The sequence below is a fragment of the Cygnus olor genome, chromosome 5 (assembly GCF_009769625.2).
Source record: "Cygnus olor isolate bCygOlo1 chromosome 5, bCygOlo1.pri.v2, whole genome shotgun sequence".
Lineage (NCBI taxonomy): Eukaryota > Metazoa > Chordata > Aves > Anseriformes > Anatidae > Cygnus > Cygnus olor.
The window spans coordinates 62,114,242-62,132,220 of NC_049173.1; the positions used below are offsets into that span (position 1 = coordinate 62,114,242).

General features: G+C 35.7%; 1 long non-coding RNA gene across 2 annotated transcripts in view; it reads right to left on the minus strand.

Moving 5' to 3' along the window:
- Positions 1–653: 653 nt before the first annotated feature.
- The window catches only part of LOC121071423, a 149,119-nt gene continuing 131,793 nt past the window's right edge, over positions 654–17,979 (minus strand). For both annotated transcript variants that reach the window (XR_005820591.1, XR_005820590.1), the window contains 2 exons: positions 1,140–1,279; positions 654–813 (listed from right to left, as the gene is read on the minus strand). This is a non-coding gene — a long non-coding RNA (uncharacterized LOC121071423). The remainder of the gene's footprint in view (positions 814–1,139; positions 1,280–17,979) is intronic.

Consider the following 17,979-nt stretch of genomic DNA (forward strand, 5'->3'; position numbering starts at 1 on the left):
GGACATAGTTCACTTGATGTCCTGGTAACACATTAAACTGAGGTAACGTGATTGTGTAGCCGAGCCTTGACTTTTTACATGGTTACTATATAATTTTATCTTTTCAAAATTTTGCTTTGTTATGATCATATGTTTGCTGTGTAGGTGACTTTTCTTTGACTCCAGCACTCAAAAATGTCTTAGGCAAAAACAAGTAAATTTTGTCTTCAGGGACATTAATTTCCTAGTTTTTCACGAAGTACAAGAAGTTTAATTTCGGTCCACTTACTGCTTCTTAACCATTCTGTTGAAACCCATGTTTAAGGTAATATAGAGTATTTAAAAGTAATAGATAAATGGGAAAACAACACTAAATCAGTCTAAGTTCTTCTAAGTGGAGTTCAGGAATGGTACAGAACAAATAGAGAAAATATCATATATGTAAATCATTTGTGAAATCGAGTTAAAATTAATGACAAACAAAATTGAGTTCCTTTTGTGGTTGATTTCCATTTAGCTGTACCCAACAATAAAATAGTTATCAAAGAAAAGCTACCAATTAGATTTTAATTCAAAACATTTCCAGAAAACAGTTCCCAAATCTCAATTGATATCTCTCCAACAACCTCCTAATTGCAGCAAGTTGGTGGTAAAGAAAAAAAAAATGCTTTAAATGAAAAAGATGTATTCCGTCTGCTGGAGGATGCAGTATCCTTTTCTTAATTATTCCCAGAATTTCCCCTATGCATGAGCTTCCGCTGAAGATTATATATAGACAGATAGATGTGTATGTGTGCGTGTCTGTGTGTGTTTGCACATGCACATGGATGAATGCTGAAAGAGAAAGGAAACATAACTGTATCAAAACCTAAGAAATTTATCTAATATTCTAACACTTTTTCATGAAATGTGCTATTGGGCAAGGGTTAAAAAGACTACTGATTTCAGGGTTGGGGAATTTCTTTCATCTCTTTTTTTTCATGTGTGATGTTTTATTGGAAGGAAATATGTAACCACGGAGCTTTAAGATCATCAGGAATTCAGAATTACCTGGTCTCTATAGTGTCTGCCTGATCTCAAAACCTTCCTCTATCCCACCACAGAATAAAATGTCATCTTATTTGGCAACAGGATCAAAAGTTTATTCTTCCTCCACTCACCTGCATGATGTAGAGACAGACCTTCACATGATTCTGTCTTCATCTGATGTGAGACAGTACTCTTCTGAATCCACTCGGTCTAGTCCTTGTTGTTTTCCTCTGTGCATGATCGAAGCTTGTTGGCAGCCATCTACACAGTCCTAAAAAACCAAGAAAGATGACACTGTGACAACTGAAGCCTGTTCTGCATAGTAAGAATGTGATCCACATGACAGAAGATGGAATATGTTAAAAAATATTAAGCTGTATGTTTTAACAGGAAACTTTCAAGCAGATTACCACTGATGTCTTTCAGACCTTCAAAATCATCACTACTATATCTATGAAACAGTAAAGATATCCAACCATCTTCCATGTTGAAAGCCCAAAGCACTTTTTTTAAATTTCAGGTCAATGCGCAACAGGCAGCTGCTTACCTTTAGCTTTCCTGTTTGGAAACCCTCTCAAAATCCTCTAAGATATGAACCTTTCTGAACCCGATTATAAAACATCATCTGGCAAATGTGGTTATACTGCATATTCCAGACTGTGTAGTATACTTTACTTGAGCTACCAGAGAAGAGAGATAAGCAAACTGAAGATGAGGCAAAGGTTATAAGAGGACAGTACTGAGCATCCTTTGCAACGAAGGACCAGAAGCATAAATTAGTATGCAAGGAACATAACAGACATTTATTAGCTGGTAGAATTCTAAAAGCAGTTTGTTTTACACTGCTCATGAATGCTTTTAAACAATATCAGGCAATGTACCTCCTGGCATTCTTCTCACGTAAGACTGGTTCCATTTATGTTTTCAGCAGCTGTATTTTCGGGGAGACCAAGGCTACTGTAGTGGTCTTAATGAGAATGATCTGGTGTTGCTAGAACTTATGGCACAGGCTGAACTGACCTTAGCACTCAGGCTATATGAGAAAAAAATGGCTGTGCAGATCCCCCTAGCTCTTTGGGCCAAGTTTGTGTAAGCCACAAACAGAGGCTTACACCTGGTGTACATGTGGGTTTAAAGGATGCTAATATGATCAGATCTTACATAACATATCTAAAAGAGAACCTGAGGGAAGTTTGAGCCACTATACATTTGTAGATGAAAGAATTATCTGAGAAGTAAAGCATTAAATAAATGTACTTTGGGCATGTTGCCTTTACAACAATATACCTGCTCTACTTGTGTCATAAATTTAATCAGTATGCAAATGTCATGGTTTTCTCCAAAAAGCATTCACAGAGAATCTGGCACCTTCAGTACACATTATATTAACTCAGATTGAGTATAAATGTGTGTGCCAATGAGAGACCATCTTTGTTTTCTTACTTTGTTTTGCCAATTTATTTTTATTTTTCGTAATTAGGAAATGCCTCTTTAGTCATGCAAAAAAGCAATTATGTGAAAGAACCTTTTTTTCCTTTTGTATTTGTTTTCAGAAAAAAAAAATCAAGAGAGGAGATCTACAGTCTCTAGCAGAGTAATGGAAGAGAATCAAATGATGTCAGCACATTCTCTAGCACAACAGATTCAATCATTGTATCCATTCAAAGAAATTGTAATGCTCTTTTATGTTACGCTCTACCTCCCTGATTTCCTGCATCTTTTACTTGTTCAGGTTTGTCCACAGAAGAGTGCAGATGAATTCTCATCCATGTAAAGATCAGTTAAACAAGTAGCAAAGCAGCGAAGTTTGTCTCTGCCTTGCAACATCTGCAAAAGATGCTTCAACAAGGGATACTATTTCATCCCATTCTAGAGGTAAGATCAGCAGTTAAAGTCCTGGGTTATTTCAGTTCAAATGTTACAATCAGAACTGCCTTTGGTTTTTCAGTAAATGTGATAGATAAGGAGTCAAAGAAACACTTGAGACCTGCTCAGGACAGAAGGATATTACTTCTCAGTGGAAACAAAAGTATCTGCTATTGTCACAGGCACACATAAAACAAATGAGAGGTGGAGCTCTCTCTAGCAAATACTCTTCAGCTTTTTTCAGAGAAGTGTGGGCTGAGTAATTGCTCTGACAAAGACCAGCATCTCTAAGATCAAGATTACAACACATACCAACAGGCGAGAGAGGAAAATATCACAGCTAAAGACCAAACAAAAAAATCACTTGTAGCTCTGATTATCAGTCAGCCAGAGAACTACTCCCTGGAAAGCTGCTGAGGGGCACTGTCCCACCCGCATACTATTACATTATATCTACAAGAAAGACACGGAAGTCACACACCAGTACCCACAGACACACACATATGCTGACTTCATTAAAATCATATTGTGCTTTTTTGCTGTCAGTTTTTTAACTGTAGGAAAGTGTCCTCTCCCGGATGTTTTCTCCCCCCATTTCCCTTTTTAAGATGCTTAGGACTCTGCCTCCTTCTTCCTGTGGGTAACTGAAAAAAAAAAAAAAAAAAGAAAAGAAACAACCACAAAAAAGGTCATCGTTCAATCTCTGCTTTGTCTCCTACTATAATAAAATGATCTTCTTTTATATCACACTTTTATATACTTGACAACTATGCTTGACAGTTAGTAATAAAACTCAAGTCATAATCTGCTTTCAGTTAGAAAAGTCATCTTGAAACCCTTTGGTATTCTTGTCAAAAATAATAATTGCTCATTGTCAACATTAACCCCCTTGAGTCTGCAGATCCATCATTCCCATTGCTCAACTTAACCACCATTACTGCCTGCAAAAGTCTGCTGCTGAGGTAATGGATGGAACATTGCTGCTGCTATATCTTACTAGATGCTCTTTCAATAATACTAATGGTTCAAAACAAGTTCATTAAAACCTTTTGTTGCAATAAAAGGATAGTCTTTGACTAAATTAAAATAATTCACTAAAATCTGTTTTTGTTAATAAATGCCAAATGTACCTTTAATAAAAGAAAACTATAAATTTTTAAATGTTTTTAACCATAAAGTCAAATTTGAATGTTGTACCACATACATAATTTAGGGCAAATGGGAGAATGGTTGAGAAAATCTTTCACAAACTTTTCCATAGAACTTTCCTTGGCTAAAACACCTTAGGTGGTAATTTCTTCAGCTAGGTGTTGTAGGATATCTGTGCTACATGCAGAAAGTTGGAGACATGATGGAAAAGTCTAGTTTGCTTTAATAAGATAATTTTTTGGAAAAAAAAAAAACTTTTCAATAAAAAATGAGTTAACTAAGCAGTTAGAAATCTAGCTAGATCTCCATTTGGATAGGTAAGAAAATACAATACACTTCAAGGTGGAAATTCTGGCACCATTTTAAAAAACAAACGTTATGAATGCTATCTCCACAGAACAACCCAAAAAGATAGTAATTCCATAAAAGAAAAACAAACAGGCAAAACTATAAAAGGCCCTCACCAAATTTCAGTCCAACAATTACAGTACAATTAATTTGCTTCCTTGTGATTCCATTTCCTTTATACTGGGTAAACTGAAGGGAAAAGGTAGCTGCTGCTGCCCATGTACTTTCATCAGGACCCAAGAAGCAGCTGACTGTAGGAAATATATTTTTCTTAGAATCATTTGAGACTTCATGATTTGTCTTGTTACCTATTTCAAACACATCTTCTAGTGTACAGTTACTAGTCATATTTATGGCACTAAATATAAAAACAGCTATCAGGGCTGGGGAATGCTGGAATGGGTTACTTAGTGACTAGGTAGAATCATTCTTGTCCAAATGTTTCTATGAAAAGGCTGGGCAAATAATAAACAAGGAAAGTTGAGCTGCGTGTGAACCTACTTCAGTTCAGTGAGTTGGACTAAGATTTCTTATGGTCTCTAAGATTTCAATACTTCTGTGGTTATTGCTGAAATCCATATTGCTCCATCAGCATCCCTGTCTCTCCCCAAAGCCAGGTTCAGGTGGCCACACTCCCATTAATAAAGATTGCACATATTCATTGATGTAATACAGACGCTTTGTCTCTTTATACTTTCAGCAAATGAGCTGCAGGAGTGTCAAAATATTGAAAAAATATTCACTACACAACATCTTCAAAAGGACTAGGTTCAACAACAGCTCTTAGAAAAGCTCTCTGAACTTGAGCGGACACAAATAGGTTATGCACCTAAACACAGCGTGTATTAAAACTGAATATTATGTTATGTCATGTGAACTAACGATTTTACTACAGGCATCTTCAAGCAGCTTCAGGTATCTCTGTGCTTCTACCTCCTACTATGACATCATATCACTCTTCTGTGAATTGGCAATTATAATGAAATCCTCCAGAGATGAACAAATAATGTAAGCCAACTTCCCAAAATACCAAATGGAAAATTCTGAATGAATTAATATTTAATCGTATTTACCTAAGTGAATGTCAAAAACGTATATGTGTAAATACCTACAAAACAGTATTGGTTTTAGTCACTGAGCACATCACTCTTCTATTAGTCTTATTGGCTTTGAGTAAGAAAGAGAATGAAAGTTAAAAGTTAAAGTTGGTTTTGGATCACCAGGAGATGAACTATAACTCTTTTGAACAGTATAAATCATTTCCCAACTTTGCCTAATTATGCTAATGCCTCTAAGGAAATTTGAAGCTCAGTCCATCTGTCAGTCAGAATATTCTGAATCCACACCATTTGCTCCTTTTTAACTGTTTCACAAGTAGGCTTTTCTATACCCTGTTAGTAATGTATGCATTTCTGCATTGTTTAGCCTTCTCTTTGGATAAATGTGACACTGGAGGACAATGTAAGATTCTTTGTGCAAGGTATTACAATGCATATAGTAACATATAATATTAATTCTAAATGTGGTTATAATTCCACACTGTAATTAGACTAAAAATATATGTGCTTAGCACAAAAGTGTGAGATTCATAATGGAAATCACAATACTCTTCAATTGTAACTGACCCTCAATAACTGTTAAAATATGAGAATTTGATTGGGATTAACACGTGAAATTAAATGTTCTGTGTATAACGCTACCAGTGGCACACACAGTGTTATAAAAGATCATATTAGGCTTGTATTTTTCTAACATGAGAAGTGTCAGAGCAGTGAAAAACACAGTAATTTTTGTTGATGACAAACAGTAATCCAAATCTGACGACGTCTTAAATATATCAACAGCTGTTAAAGATGCAGTTTGAGCTTTTATTCTTTCATTGAATATAATAGCAGAAACCTGATCTGAGAAGGTGCATTTTAAAACCTCACTTTGATCAAAACAACAATGTTGCCTCTTATTCAGGTTTGTTGTACCTAGATCATGTATTTTAATCTAGGGAGATATAGAGAGAATTTTAAATGATGATCTCATCAACCCATTGACCTTACTATGTCCAATGTATCTCCTAAAAATAGTACGGAGATTTTCTTTTATGTCCAAATATGATGCATGAATTGCAACTACTGTGAGCAAAATGACAAGGTGCAGAGTCACAGAGTAGCTACGCATGCTTTCTGACCTTGCAGGCATGAAGCAGTGCTGGTCCTGATGCTATTAGACAACTCAACACACAGTACTGCCTATACTAAAAAAATCCTTCATGTTCAGTGAACACTGTAGTGTGGACAGAAACCTGTCTAACACAGCTAGCTGTACTTGTTTTTTGTGGCTCATCTGACTCATTCCTGTTTGGTTAGAATAAAGGGAGCGATAATCTGTGATTGTTCTTCACATGCTTCAGAAGCTTTTAGGCTTCCAAGTAAGATGTATCATTTTAGTGCTCAATAGATTGTCCAAAAGACTGTGAGTGCACATCGCTATAATTAAATCACTCTTACACAATGAGTACAGAAATACCACAATATCATCCTTGGGCAAAACAGATTTCCCAAAGCACAATGTTCTCTAATTTGTTGGAAGGGGAAAATAATAATTCTTTGAATGCTAACAGCTAATACTACTATTTGCAAACATTTCAGTCCTCCTGCCTCTGCTATTCTGGGCAAGCAGAGGATTTTTAAGCATTGTAACTGAAAAGCAGTGTTGGCTGTGGGTGGGATTATTGGTAAGCTATTGGCATTATATTGCTTGTAAGGGAAAGGCTGCTGCAGCCTTCACCTCACTTCCTATACCTGTGCAGTTTTATCTCTTCTGTAAAAAAAGAAACTTGTTGGGATTGCCCTCCCACCTGAAGGTTCTGTGGCTGTGATCCTGCTACCTGGTAACGGCAGGCTAGCCTTTACAATTGACATGCATCATTTTGGTTATTTAAAGATCGTGTCAGTATTAATAGAATTTGACAGGGCAGCTGATCTGCTGATTGACTGACTTCCAAGTATGATTAGCTCATGAACTAATGACAGTCAGGAGACCTGCTGCCCTGGATATGAGTAGTGGCTTTATTTTATGTCTATATTATGTTATGTAAAATGCCAGGATTCTAGCTTAAAGGACTGAGCTAAAGCACTGACTTCAGTTTTAAGGAAGCCAGAAACCTTTACATACAGGTATTTGTAAAGCTCTTTGTACTGTTTGGAAATACAGAGTAGGTTTAGCTGTACATGAATACATAACCAAAGTTTCCCTCTTCCTCTTTGTGAGGTACTTCTGGCCTGTAAAAATAACAACCGGAGGTTACCTTTCACTAGTTGGGGTTCACCGCTACTCTGATGAACTACACTACCAGCTGTTCAACAGGTACATTACTATGTTACTCCAACTACTTCCCCAATACCTCTTCTGAGGCATCAGTGTAATGTAGTGAAATATGTAATTACAAAGTACCACTCTCTCTAAGGTCAATTTCCAGGCCTTAGGGAGTTTTGTATAAGGTCAGTTACAGATTTTGAGGAGGTGAAATAGTTATCTTGTTAATCTTGCATTCGTATTCCAAACATCACAAAAAAGGCTGTTGCAGCTGCCAAATAAGTGTAAATTTAGGTGGGCTAAATTAATGGTTTTAATGTAGTGTGGTGTTTTTTTTTTTTATTTTTTTCTTAATTTTCTGTTTGCTTAGAAGTGGACAGACTAGACACTGTCTTCAGAAGGAACGTCAGAATCACAAAATAGCCTGGAAAACATCAAGACTTGTACTGAGTCTAGCCAAAGGCAAAGTGCCCCAAAAAGAAACTCAAAGAAAGCTGTATTCAGCTACAAAAACACATTCAATCCACTTCACAGAGCATTTAGTGTTGATTTAGTTAGTGCAAATGTGATATTTGCGTCAAATTCTTGTATCTTTAGAGCAGGTAAGAAAAAGGTCAGCCAGGCAGGATTCCCTTACTTTTTTTTTTTCTAAGGAAGACTGAATGTACACTGTTTTCGTGGAAATAACAGGAAAAAATGAAGTTAGATGCTGAAATGCTATACAGAATATCGAGATAAATCTGTACTTGCCTTAGCAATAAATGACTTCAAGTTACTGCATCAACTTACTGCAATTCCAGAAAGAGTCCATATTACCATATGTCTGGACCTGGTTAGAGCTTTCTCTTGATTTCTGAACCAAGATCCCATCAAACCTTAAGGTCTCATGTTCTCCAACCCATACTGCTTATGAATGAGATCTTTCTTATGTTGTTGTTCTTGCTGTTGTTGTGTGCTGACTGCACAGCCCCCTTCCCATCCTTCCATCATGAAAGGTTTTCATCTTCATCTAGGTGAGGGCAAGGGAACTGTTTGCATTTAACCTGTGCTGAACTTTAATAAAGAGCAAGGTTTGTGAGATGTGCTGCTATGCTACATTTTTGCTTTATTCACCTATTATTCTTGCATTTACTTTTAAATATGTAAAGAATTTCTTTGGGGACAGTCTTGAACATAAGCTTAAGGCTTATTATATCTCCTTTCTCTTTTCTGCATTACTAATAAGTGAGATTGGATGGGCACTGAATTATACAAAAACATTCATTATTCTCATAATGATACCTTTGCAGCTAGCCTCTGCAGAAAGATTTAGAAATGCTTAATTTTTCAAAGTGGTTTAAAATGGGAGCCCACCAGTCCAAGTAAAAGAGTTACTTGTTGCCTACTTGGTGCTATGTTAATCTAACAGGCATGTGATAAAATAAATCAAAAAAAAAAAGGCCTACTAATATTTTGACTATAGGGGAAAACAGGGATTTCTCTGCATCTCTCTCTGTCTAGCTGGAGGGAGGAAGGCTGGGATGAAAAAAAAAAAAAAGAAAGAATTGGTATTGGCCATGCTCACCAGTAGGCTGAGATCATACCTTATGCAGATAATACCTGACCTTACAGTGTGTATGTGTATGTGTATATGAGGAGGAGCCAAAAAAACACCAAGACACCAATAACATGAATTTGACACAAATATTGCCAGCACGTATTTGCTACACTCAGCATTCCCTAAGGATGCTCCCTGATTCCACATTTGCTTCTACAGCTATCAGTTCTGACCCAAAATTAATACACACTGAAAGGTTTCATAAATAATACAGATATATTTTTAAGAAAAATATTCATGGTGTCAGAATAATTCTTGTTAGCCATACAAAGTGTATGATTCCAATGACATTTAGAGGAATTATTAAAATATTTTGACTTTGGTGATATTTGAGGGTTTCACATTAGCCTGCTAATTTTAAAACTTCATCTATAACCACCGACAACACTTCAAGTTATTGCAAGAACCACTTTGTAACAGACAGGTCTGTCACCCACCAGGGTGCTGATTTTAGGTGTTTTATTACTTCACCTTACATCTGTGACAAAAATCTTGAACACATGGGTTTGGTAGAAATAGTATCTGTGTAGTAATGGAAAAAAGTCTTTCTTACTAAAGAATTTTTTGTCTGAATAGTGCCATAATGGAATTATCAAACTTCCTATTTCCAAAATGCTACTTTATAATCTTTGCAGTGCTGTGTTTTCTTATTTAATTTCCACTGGCTCAGTTAAGGGTGAGCTATCGACACATATAGTTTATTGCACGACAAAACTACCTACATATATATGAACAGTTTTCAGAACTTCAGATCACTGAGGAGAATCACGTCTAATCACAAAAGCTGGTGGTAGCACTTACATGTAAAAACACATGGGATGAGGGTTTTTTGTTTGTTTGTTTTTCCCTTGCTGAGTTACCATGCATTAACTAAGAGCAATAAACTTTCATGACCCTCATCAAGAAAGTTTAAACTAAAGCATATTACCTGTTTTTTCTTTACTACAAACTCAAAGTATGTAGCCTACTACAAGACACCTAGTTGAACTGCAGTATCTTGGAGTATCGCCCCTGTATTATTTAAGCAACCTGTAGGTTAAGGGTAGCCATAAAGGTTTATAACAGAACTCATGAAATATATTTAAACTTTTTTTTATGTATCAAAAGAATAGTCTTAAATTAAAATATTTTTTTGCAAAAACATTCATCAAAGACAATTTTCTCAAAACTATCCAGCCAGACCTGGGTAATGTTCAGCAAACGAGTATTTTTTTATTATGACCATCCTCCCCTAAGATTTTTGGGATTTCTTTTCAAGCAAAATGACAACCAAATCAGTTATTTCTTTTCTACTACAGCTTCACAGGAAGAGGATGTTCCCTGTCTAATTTAGCTCATTCATCCTAGAAAGGCAGTAGCCAACTACATACCCTTTCAATTTTGTCTTTCACAGCTCTTATATTAAGGCAGAGAGCTACATGTAACTCTAACTGTTACCAAGCTTTTCTCTAATTGTGGCTGGAAGAGAACCTAGCTTGTGTTTTTGAAGGGTGTTACAGTAGGTGATCATACAGCATGAGGTCAGATCTCTAGCTAGCATTAACTAATAACAATTCTGCTCAAGTCCCTGCTGCTGTGTTGACCCAGGATGTCTGTGGCCCCCCATCTAGTAATGAGAAAGATGTTTTCCAATCTCTGTCAATACTGGGCAACTCTTTCCTGAAACTTAGAACCAGAAATAACTGTGGTAACTTGGATTCCACTTTGTGATAACTGTTGGCACATGTCAACTTTCTAATGGCAACTGCTGTACGTAGAAATGGCCCTGAGGAGCTTCATGCAGTCAGAGAAAATAACTTTTTTTTCCATCGCAGAGAAGGAAAGAAGCACCATCAGCACAGTCTGCTCATGCTGCTGCTGTTTCTGATGCTGACACTTTTGATGTCCTAAAAGCTGTTGCCGTTGCATCCTTCTCTGTTGATGCCACTGCACATCCTTGGGATGTGAGCCAAACAGCACTTTCTTTGTAGTCTCCTGCCAAGATGTGGAGAAAGATAATTTTAACCCCCTATACTCTGAAAATACAGAACCACTGGCTCAGGCTGAGAAAAAATTTCTGTAGAACTCACAACAAGCAAGGAGAGCACTGATAAAAACATCACGGGAAAGGTAGTAAGATTAATTTAGCTGAAAAGCTCTTGTTCTGTAGTGGAAAAAAACAAAAACATTACTTTTCAATTAAGCTGCTGAATGTGTTATCACATCTCTTTAAAATACTTTCACTTCTTTGTTGCATGCCTGGCTTCCTGCCTTACAAATTACTATTGTATATTCACCTGCTTAAGCTAGACATAACAGTAATTTCCACATTATACTTTTTTTGTAGAAAGTAAGTTGAGGAAGTTAGGGTTTTGGCTTTGTGAAACCTCATCGGTAGGATTTGTTTTTTTTTCTTGTAAGCCAAAATCAAACATGGAATTCATGTTCAGGTGCTCGTTCTGACTGACTCATTGAAACTGGGACTAGCGGGTTTTGGTGGAATGTTATACTTCTGACTCATCTCTAATTTTTTTCAGTACAGTCTGAACTTGTGCATCTTTCAGCCTCTCTCCATATTCTAACCCCATTCATTTACGGCCAAATTCTTTTACCCTGTCAGCAGTATAATACTTATACTGACTGCCAAAGCACTATTTATTGAACATTGTACTATTTAATGGAAGTGTGGTTGTTTGATTCTCAGGCTGTTACATGTAAAAATCAAACACATTTTAAAATTATATTTGTTTGGACAGGTTTATAAAATACAAAAGCCAGAAACATGGTGATTTTCAAAAGTCTAGAAGTAGCAGTAAAAGTTGGAAAAGATTTGTAAGGATCTGGCATGGAAAAAGATGAGCAAATAAAGGTCAAGCCCAATGCCAGAAACAACGGCAACAGTAATTTTAGAAAATCCTTTGTTTCAGAATCTGTTGACTATTCTACCAGCACCACTATCCTTAAGTGGGAGTACCACTTTCTTTCCTTCCTTCCTTCCTTCTTTCTTCCTTCCTTCCTTTTCTTTCTTTCTCTCTCTCTCTCTCTCTTCCCTTTTCCCTTTTTATCTTCTTTAAGGATTTAAATGAATCTTGATAATCTTAATCTTTTCTAAGTTTAAAAAGTATCTGGTTATAACACCAGGAGACATAATATTTTCAAGATCTTATTTTCCCAACTGGGGGCTTTGGAGGCAAACTAACTAGGCTTCCAGTTTGCTTGAAGAGCTTGAAGTGGAAACAGCATATCTGCACTCACACAGCTCTTCCATCTGCTTTGAAATTCCTTTTTTAAGTTTAGCTATCTTATCATGTTAAGTGAATGGCTCACAAAAATTCTGTTAAAAGGTTTAGTGGCCAAATGTAGTTTTAAAATCTGGATTTAAATGTGGCAATTCAGTTAATTTTTTTTTTTAAATCTCTTAAACCATATGAAGCAATTGTTTATAATATAAAGCAAGCAAAACAGCTTTGAAACACTGAAAGCCTTATAGTTTGCTTCTCATTGTACTGGTCAGTAAAGGTCAAGGTGAAATTAACGTATCTGTCAGAGAGGAAGAATTTCTAAATTGCTGTTCTTTATCAGTTCATAATTTTATTCATCACAAAACAAAATGCAATAAATATCCTTCTGGCTGACATGTCTTCAGGCTAACTCTTAAAACACTACTTTTGAAACACAGTACACTGGCCTTTGAACACCAGCAGAGAAATTTGAAATCACTGAAATTCATGGAAAGAGCAGCATTTGGTCTGAATTACATCTCTACTAAGATGGAAATACTGAGGAAAAAGTACTTAAAAAAACTCAGTTATTTTAATTATTGAAAAAATCTACTGAAAGCGCACTGAACAGATACTTTGAATATGTAATTGAACTTAATGCCCCAAATAAAAAAAGAAAGGCACTGGGGCTGTTAACATCAAAGCTCATACTCACAATCTAGGCCTTGCAACTGATAAGTTCCTTCTGGATTAAAAAAAAAAAATTAAATTACAAATAAAGATCGGAAAAATCTCCATATTCCAGTGTCATTTGAGTGAAACTGACATGATAAAAGCCAGTATATGAAGAAAGAAAAGGCAAAGTGGGGTCATCTTCCAGCTCCCAGCAATACTGTGTGTATCATAGTCTTAAGTAATGAACTTCATTAAAAAGTAAATTAAGTATTTCTTAGGCAGCTATATAGACTCTATTGAAATGTTACTATCGAAGTACCAAAGCAAGTAAGCAACAGTTATATGGAAAACAACACTATTTGGATAGATGTTTCTTTGCTGTTGCAAAACACAAATGGTTAACATAAAAGCCATTTTCTTCTAGCAGATGATTTACATTAGTTTGGGGGTTTTACAAAATAATTAATTTTAATGATGATTCACAAAGGGCTTCTACTAGCCAAATGATATGTTACGAATGACTAAAAAGTATTTCCTTGAAAAACATGAATGTTACTAGAAATTTTCAGAGCAATTTTTGTATTAGACATACAGGAGAAATCTTCTAAGCCCTCCAGCCTTGCCAGAGATGCTGAGAAGGGCTTTGCCATTCTCAGTATTTCTGTGGAAGTTGATAGTCACCTTCTAACACAGAACATTTCATATAAGTATAAACATATATTACAAAATATATTACAAAACATATATTACAATATAGTAGTATGTATGTATATAGTAGAAGTATGCATACATACTTCCTCATATACATATTCAATGCACTTATAGATAGATTGATGAATCCATCTGAGATGTGACCTGGATTAAAAATAAACCTGAAAGATAATTTAATTTTAGCCTAGATTATTTCAGTGGTTCATGTTTGTGGCACTGTCCTGCAAACAGTTGTATCAGCCACTGGGAAGGCTGCAAGCTGTACTGGCTGTAGATCCAGGCAGACATCTCTTACAGTGGCTTGCATATGAAAGCCAGTATCATGTAGATCTGCAATCTCAAGGATACAGATAAAATGCCTATTTCTTGATTCTTTTAAAAGACAGTTTTATATTAGTGTGCAATAAAGGAACACCATATTTACAGATGTTTGTAAGATCACATATATTGCATGAAGGAGCTGGAAATTCTGGACCTCTCACCCTACTCATTTTTGTGTAATAACGCAGACTACTTTTTTTTTTTTTTTTTTTTTTTTTTAAACTGTGATATTCTATAATTATTGCTAGTAGCTCAGGTTAAGTTAACTGAAAGACACACACAAACTGGGTTGAGGGAAAAAGCCCTCTAGGACTTTAAGTCAATAAAACATAAACCGTGTAACCTGAAATAGGGCTACACATGCACACATACACAACACAGCACAGAGTAAACCAGCTTCAGCGTTGCGAATGGATTTGTAACTACAAGCAGTGAACTCCTTTGCAAATATACTTTGGATCATTTTCATTATGAAAAAAAAATCAGAAGGAAGACAATAAACCAGTTACGCCACTGGACACAGGCATGCATGAGAAAGCTTATCCTTACCAAGGATAGTTTTACATTACTTCACAAAAATCATTAAAGGATTGCAAAAGTAAGCATCAAAAGCTAGGAGATACTAGAAATAAGGTTGTCTGTGCAATCCTCAGCTGTCTGAGGTACTTTGTAATATACAGGTTTAGTTGCACTACTTATCCCTTCCTATTGGATTAAGGCATTCTTCTTCCTTTTACCTTTCCTGGTTGCTTTGATGTCAGAAAGCACGTGAGAGCACACAAGAGGCCATCCATTTTCTACTACTTTCTGTGACTGCCACACAGTAAACTCTGGCATGCTAGAGCAAAGAAAGTCCTCTTTAGGTGCTGCACTACTGTCCTGAAGCATGTTCAAACCAATTGTGAGACTCAGTCAACTTGCTGCTGGATGCGTTTGAAGCCTTAAAATCAAATGCATTTGGCACAAGTTCTATGTAGAGGGCAAAAGACATTTACCAAGACAACTGTCAATTCAACAGTCCAGATTTAAAGCACAGCAACCTTAATCACATGGAAATAGCTGTAAGAAAATTTAGCACTGAAAAATATGTTTTTCTAAGTATTCCTTCACAATAATTTAAACAATGAAAAATAGATCAGTCTGAGGCAGATATTAACCAACTAAAACTTCTGCCAAAGTAGTTAAAATATTTCAACTACATATACCACCTATTACGCACAAAATGAACAAATCCCAAGGTACAAAAAGGTATCTCTAAAATGTATGGTCAAAGAACCATGCGGTCTTTCAGGGGACAGAATCTGAAGAATCCCAATAATAAGTCATGAATACACAACTTCCTTGATCCTTAAACAACCAAAAGTCAAGCTGAGTGCATGGCCACAGTCTCTTGTCAACTATGCCCAAGATCATTTCCTGTCTGCACATCCAGCAAATATTCTTCTATATTTCTTGCTGTAAGGCACACAGATCATAATGTTTTTTCACAGTTCTAGTTACCAGAAAAATGTTTCAGTTATCATTTTTAATTACTGATTATCTGCGATAACATATCTGTAGTTTTGTGATAGAATCATGTAACATGAGGAATGCAACTGTTTACAAGCTGTGTTTAAGTGATATTTCATTACCTAGCAAGTGTATTTCATTCTCCATCATTTTGTGGAGGCCTATGGTTTTCTGAGTAGAAATGCACAGCCTTGACAGTAGATAGTCTTTTCTTCTGTTTCTTACAAGATATGTTTTGATCTTAAAATCAAAAATATTTTACCTGTCAGCTAAACTTTCTGAGGACAAACGCAGAATATTTCTGATATTGGCTGAAAATACAGCTCTCTTTATTTCAGTGCAAGCTTTGCCAAAGACTTTAGTAGCATTGTGAAAGTGATGAAACAAACTCCCTATATTTAAAATGAACTGCTGGAGGGATATATCTTTTTTATTTTATTTTATTTTTTAAATTAAAAAAAAAAAGCACAGTCACATGATAGTCCAGTCAATTCCCATTACTGATTCAACAACAGTTTAAAGTATTATATCTGTCTCAAAGCTTGTGCCAATTTTCTGTGGGCTCGCAATCGTGTTTCCCATATCTTACAACCACTTTTCAAAGTCTTTGTGTTCTCTCATGCTATGTGAGAGATCTTGTGAATCTGAGAGAAAATGATGATTTCTCACAAGGTATAGTAAAATACAAGAAATACATTGGGAAAGAGAAAATTTTAAAAATACTAATTTGAGTACACAATTTTTTTCAGGTAGATTTTTTTCTTTTTGAAGGAGAAAAATAAAGCATGTGGTTTCTACTCCTTTCTAAATTTGTTTTCTTAATACACCATAAATCTTTCCTATTCAATAATACGTTAAGTATGGTTGAAACCTGACATCTTTAATATTTTTGCCAATTGGTGCCTGAAAAATTTTTGATGATCAGGATCTGATCCAGCTTCCAGTAACTTCACAGACAGCTGGACTGCATTCTAAATATACAGTATGAAAAACAGAATATCATTTCAGGTATAAATGTCTGTGATTTAGGTATACATAAATTTAGGTGTAAATAAATGTATAAATTAGGTATTAGAAAACAGATAACTAAATATGCCATAGAACAGATGTGTGCACTACGTGCAATAAACCAGACATGCACCACACAGACAGGTGGACATGGCATGGTGTAGTAACACTGGTGAGTAGGGAAGACAGCCATCCCTAAGACTTCTGTAACAACTGCGCATACCAGACATTCAAAAGATCCCATACATTTATGGAGGCAATAGCGGCAACAAAGCACCAATATCTAGAGTGCTGTAAATGAGAAAATTAGCAGGGCCTAGTGGTCTAGCACCTTTCTCCTCAGTCTCCTCCTGAGACACCTTCCTCTACAGTGCCACTGCTCCGGATTATGTTAGCTGAGCACAGGACACCTGATGAAACCCTAAGCAAGGTGGTTAGCAATTTCATCTTTGCCAGCGATTTCACTTCTATTGTAGAGCCAGTCTACCCACATTTCCCCTGTACTCCATCAGTTTGTGATTTTACCCATATTTTCACATCAAATACTTGGCTTTGTTCTGGAATGGATTAAGAAAATCAACAGTATTGCAAAGCTACAGAGGGTAAGTAATACAAAAATTGTATAATTAAAGTATAAAAAAAGATGCTAACATGCTGTGTAAGCATTGTTCCTGACTCTAGTTATTCGAATTATTTTTTTGTTTTCCCCTTAAATGAGGAAGATAACTCAAACACTGAGATACCTATTTACATTTTAGAACAAACAGTTTAAAAAGTATTATACACAGATGTCTAAATATTTTGAAAGTATCTGTTTATTGAAGCAACATGAAACCACCTGTTTAAATTTGGAGAATTTTATTTAAAATCTGCATGTGGAACTGAAATTGCTTGTTAGTTGATACACTGTGGCAAATGAGGCTTATTTCCAGAGTATAAGAAGTGCTTAGTTTTCTGGTTGAATTGGGAAAAGCAATACATTTGAATTTTCATTAGACTGCTCCATTTTTACGAAAATGATTCATTGTATAAAAACAGTAGTAAGTGGCTTACTCTCTGTCTTTGTCAACAGACAACTGGCAAATTGCTGGCTGCATAATATTTCTGTTAGACTACTTGTGTATGGAAATCTGACTGCTTTGCAAGCAATTTAATCAACAGTGTAAATAACCTGTGTAAAATAACCAACAGTGTAAATGCCTTTATATAATCAAGGCTCTTTAATGTACATAAAATAGGCTTTTGTACCTACAATAGACTTGATCTTTATAACCATGG